Below are 6,000 nucleotides of genomic sequence, written 5' to 3'. Positions count from 1 at the left end.
GCATTTCACATAAGCACATTCCTTGATAATAGTACAAATCATGCCTCTTTTCCCTTCTTTCACTCTTCATTTCCTCTACATTTACCTCTCCCTGTCTCTTTCCGCTTCCAATCAAGATGCAAGTCTTGTCGTACTCATGACTCTCCTGTTGCTTTCCTCTACCTCCTGCCTTCTGTCTCCCATCACCTTTAACCCCACTCTCTCAAGAATACATGTTATTTAGGATGCTCTCTCCCTGTAGCCCTGAGAGACGTCCACCCTTGGGGTTAGTCTCATCTAACTGTCCCTTTATAGATCGTTCAACTTCCTGTGAGCTCGGATGCTTTCGCGCGTGGAAATGACAACAGGCGCGCACACACATACATCCAGTGAAGAAATCCCAAATCCCTCTCCGTTTTCTCCTGCTTCTCCTCCTATCAATAATTCAAGCCTTATTGATGGCAGCCTAGGCAGGGGGAGGCGTTGGAGGCTTTGAACAGAAGGTCAGGCCTCACCAGGGCCCCTGGGATGGCATTAATTAGATACTTCCTGGTGCCCCCTAAACAAACACCTCCACACTAGATCTGCTCTCATTACCCTTCCCCTCGCAGCAGGTACTGAAAACCTTGACATATTCATACAATAGCCAATCACTTGCACCCTTAGCTTCTTTCCTGGGAGGGGTTCCTGGCCACCCCCCTAGACACACATAAACACATCAAAACACACCTCCACAAGCTGACCTCGAACTGTAACCAAGCCCCTAGCAGCTATTTCTGTTTCCCACTAACACTAGGGTGTTTGTTCTCTTCCTCATCTTGCCTGACTTCCAGTCTGACCTTTCATGGACTGATCACTCCTTATTACCCGTCACTCCATTCCAACCTACCCACTACCACTCCCACTGATCTGAGTTTCTGTCCCAGCACCTCATTACAAGAGTGATGGCTCACTCACGCTCCCCCATCAGGCAGCCGCTTCCATCCTCATCTGTGGCCATTCATCTCTGTAGCAAAAGGGGAAGGTAAGAGGAGGACAGTAAAAAACAAAACAAAAGGAATGTTAAGGCAGACAGATATAGGGAAGGAGAGCAGAAGTGCTGACGGTTAAACAAGACAAAAGTCTTGTTAAGTTCATCTTTGCTTTTCTTTAAGTTGTCTAAAATAATCCCCTTTAAGATGCTGAAACACCAGAATTACCGCCTAAAATGTAAGACCCAGAGGCTGAAAAGTGTAAAAACTGTGAGCTGCAACACTTCTACTGAAATATTATGCCACATTAAATCTTTGCTCCAGAATAGGCATCATTATGCATATGACCTGGTTGAATAAGACTAAATGTCTGCAACCATTCTGGGAGTGCTGTGCAGCTCTACTTAACCCACTGGCTAAAGTATGGACTGAGGAAGCTGATTGTGTGCTTCAGGGCTGAGTTGATTGCACTAGATGAGATATTTATCATCTGATGCAGTCACTTGGGGAAAAGCCACATGTGTGGCAGCAGCTGCCTGGAAAACACAGTGCCCACAGAATTCATATGAGCACAACCCAGCCAAAATCCCACCAGAAATTACAAGATGTGACCCATAACTATGTGCCCACTCCCTTCTATTTTTGCAACCCTAGAAATGCATCAGAGAGGCAAAGAGGCAGCACGGGCGCAGACTGGAAACTGGACTCGTTACAAACAGAGACAATACCGCACTGCTAAATGAACCGAACAGTCTATATGCTCATTTTGAAACATACTAAAATTTACCTCTGCCACTCTGAGCAGACCTCTGAGCAGACCTCTGAGCAGGGTTCACCGACCTGAGGCCGTGAAAACTTTTCTGAATGTGACCTCCGGAAATTTGCAATGTATGGCGAGTACTTTTACACACACACACATTCAACCTGCTTCTTCCACAGGCCAAAGTCCCCACGTGCTTCAAGACAGTAACAGAGTGACTGGGAGTATGATGGCTGTCTGCTGTAAAATATCACAATGCAGATCTAAATGTGGACAATCTGTACTCGCTATAATGGACTGTCATGTGTTGAATACATGTTGAAGCTTTCACAGTGAAGGTTAATAGTTGGCTAAAGGCAAAACAGAGCGGCAGAGCAGTGAATAACACTTAAATAAAAAGTGGTTACAAAATGAATGGGTGGATGATGTACTTGCTATTATTATTCAAAATAGCATTTTAATGTCTACTTTAACTTCTCTACTTTTTATTGTAGCTTTCTTTGGTGAATTGTAACTTTATGAGAATGAAAAACATCGATTTTAACTACATATTCTGTATGGACAAGCTCAATAGGGGATAAGGGATGGAAATTAGCAGTAGCATCAAATTGCAATATACTTTTAAAATAAAATCTGCATTAAGACATTAGTTAGTAACATGTTACAGTAATTTGAGGTTTCAGCTTGTGTAACTGAGTAAAAAGGCACAGATGATGCTCTGTTACTCTGACAGTTTGCAAACTTACTCTCACAGTGGGTGGTGTTGCATTTCCTTTCATTTGGTAAAGGTTATGCATCACTGAGCAGCTTTCATTAAAAAGATTTAGGTGGCATCTTGTAATCCAGTATCTAGCTCCTATTAATATATTTATGGTACAAGGGGAACTGATTGTTGAATTGATTTGATTCAGCCAAGACAGTATGAGTCATCGTGTGCAGATCACGAATGTCTGTACAGCATTTCACGGCACTCTCAGGCTGTGCCAGTAGCACAGCTATAACAGAGGACTGCTAATTAACATCCAAAGATTTGCAACTTTGAGGCAGTTTCTGCACTCTTTTAGACATGCAGACCTCCTGGTTTTCTGTCCATAAAGCCTGTGAGGGCTTTTTAAACAAGTTGTGGTCCTTTACCCACAAACCACTCGATCTTGATGTCTAACCACAGTGACCAAATATACTGACACACACATAACTCCACTGCAAGTTAAAAAGACATAGTTTATCTCTGAGGCAGCCCAGCAGGAGAGTGTGCCGAGCACATAGTTTGCCTTGAGGCATTTCCACAGCTTGTCCTTCGAGCAAGATAAAGGGTGAACGGGTTGTCTTCCTTTCCTGCATAGTAAGTCTGATTTAAAGAGGAAACAGAGACAAGACAAAATACCCTTCCCTGCTGCTTTTGCTATTGATTGAAAAGTAGCAAGGGGAGTAAATCATCTAGCTCTCCACTAGTGTATCATCTAGAGCCAGACGCAAAGCTTAAGATTGGATCTGTTTCTCAGAACATGGGGCCTCCAGCATCTTAAAGACCTCTCGTATCCTAATAAAAACAACCAAAGGCATTCTATTTAAGCTTTTGCATGCTCTTCATTTTACCCTTCACCCAGACAATGTCATTCCCCCCCAACAAAGCCAATTCAGACCTGGGCTCTCTAGTCCATGCCTATCCTCAAGCAGACAATGTCACCACACTAAATATCAGTTTTCATGAATCATTCCCCCCCAGAGCCCCTTATTTTGTTCTAGATCCACAGCTGAAAACAAAGGTTGGTGGAATTGGATATTAATTGTGTTCCATCAGAGCTGATTACTAGAGAGGTGTGCACGTAGCTGTTGTGCGCCTCCACACGCTGAATGTGTGTGTGTGTTTGGAGTGCATGTCTGTGCATGTGCGGACACCGCGTGGGCTGGTGAATCACAAATCTATTTTGGTATTGAAGAGAATCAACACTGAGAATATAATTACAGTCATCTCTGTCAGTGCAGGGGAATATGACAGAGGATGTTGGGCCCTGCAGGCTGAAACACTCGTGGAGAAGAATACAAGAACACTGAGCAATACCTTGTATTCATATATATATATGTAAATATGTTATGACTCCTGCTAATTAATTTCAATATTGTGTTTTCTGAAAACCCAGTGGGATGTCACTGATGAACATAAAATAAAATTCTTTGTTTTTGCTTTAAGATTTGCCCTCGCGGGAGCAACAGCGCCTCTCGGTACCGTGTTAAGCACATTTTGCTAAATCAGATTAAAAATCTAATGGACAATATTGCTGTCTGGCAAAAATAGGTAATCAATACACTTCTTTATAAAAGATGAATGTGCTTTCTTAAATAGAAATTAAAACTTTAAAAAAAAATTCTTAAGGTCGGGGGGGGGGGTTCGCCAGACAAGATATCAGCACCGTGACTGTTTCTGATTGGCTGGAGATCGTTATTGCACAACTTGCTCGTCATCTAACTAATATCACGAAACTGTTCAAATCCCCCAAATATCTATAAAGACCTGCTTCTGAAGTTCAGAAATTTCTTTATGTATATATACAGTATATGTATAATACTTTTTAAAGAACATAAGAGCAGAGGGCACAGTATCCATGTCTTACAGGGTATAAAATCGACTTAAACAGTCTTAATAGATTCCCCTCTTGATCTTCTTTTTACTTCTGAGGCTTACATTCAGCTCAGTGCTGTGGGCATCAGGGATTCTCACTGGATGTTTTATTCAGTACAAATCTTGTTCATTTACCAATCTGCTTTGTGCCAAGTAGACAGAGTTGTCTTCTCTCTTCAGCTGTGAAATTAAAACTGTGGGAAAAAAAAAAAACCCTGGTGGCCACTGCAGAAACTCTTAAAGGGAGAATATGTGACTGACCTTGTGTCTGCGTATACCTCTGGGTGCAGTGACGCATGCACAAAGAGCATGTCTGTGTCCGAGAAAATGTTTAATGCACGATTCTTGACTTAAATTCCATCACACGGTGAGCACTGTGGTCCTGTGTGTTTGCGTGTGGTTTAGAAAATCCTCTGGTTGCCTGTACTGCAAGATTGTGCACATTTGAGATGACTTAGTGAACACTATATGTGTTTGATTGTGTGCAAGTAGCCAATATTGACCTTCATTACAGGAGCAACTAAAAAAATGCAGGCAGGGGTCAAACACACTCTACTGGGCAGTGTTGGGAAGGAGGTAGACCTTATTAGCGATTAGTACAGAGTCCTCGGGGGGCCAGCTTCAATTACTGCACACAGCTTGCTTACCAAGCCATTGGGGGAGCCTAAATCCACACCGCTAAGCAGCCTAACCCACATCTGGAAGAGACATCTCTCACACTGAGCCAAGCAGACTTCAGCTTAGAGGAAGAAGATATCATTTGGGTGTGATAAACTGGTAGTTTCATCCAAGTATTGGGTTGGGGGTAGGGTGGGGGGGGGGGTAGCATATGGCGACCAAAAATGTAAACACACAAGACAAGATCTGTGATGATTGTGTTTTCGTCTGTCTCTCCTTCTCCTCTCCTAATCAGTTATGCTCTTCAGGATGAAAGTATCTAAGTGTCAGCTCGCTGACTACCGTAACCAGTGAACCGGCTAATTTCTGACCTGTCTCCATTGTCACAGAGAAAGCTGTCATTCTCGGTTCGTACGGCATTACAAAAGCAAACCATCCATCAGGAGCTCAAACATAAACTGTCTACACACAGCCTCCTGCAAGCAGAAGACATACACACACAGCTTGAGCTTTAGCTAGCTATATATGATTCAAACCCTGAAGGAGTTGTGTACCATTATATTTTCTGTATGTCTGTATTTTGAGTCTGTATACCACACCAGTAAATTTAATAGATTATGTACCACTATGTAGGAAGCAATAAAAATGATTTTGTTTTTTTATTCTTTGTTACAGTGGGCCTTTTTCCTGCCTCTCTCTGCTCTAACCCCCCAACAAGGCACGGCAGATGTCTGCCCCTCCCTGAGACTGAGCCTGGTTTTCTTCCTGTTGAAAGGGAGTTTTTCCTTCCCACTGTCACCAAGTGCTTGCTCATAGGGGGCAGGCTGTATGTTGAGATTTCTTTCTAATATTCTATAGTCTTTATCTTATAATATATAGAGGCTTGAACTGACTGTTGTTGTGAATATGTGCTATATAAATAAAACTGAAATGAGATTTTTTAAAATAGATTTCAGATCCATTTGTGTAATCAATATGTGGGATGTATGAGTGGAAAATGTGGTCTTTATTCAGAAAACAAGGCTCTTCACCTTTATTTATTTGATTAACGG

Source organism: Diplotaxodon limnothrissa, linkage group LG2 (assembly GCF_057381915.1).
Source record: "Diplotaxodon limnothrissa isolate DT_005_m linkage group LG2, D_limnothrissa_male_GT1.1, whole genome shotgun sequence".
NCBI classification, from domain to species: domain Eukaryota; kingdom Metazoa; phylum Chordata; class Actinopteri; order Cichliformes; family Cichlidae; genus Diplotaxodon; species Diplotaxodon limnothrissa.
The sequence above is the reverse complement of the archived record's forward strand: the minus strand, read 5'-3'. Positions refer to the sequence as shown.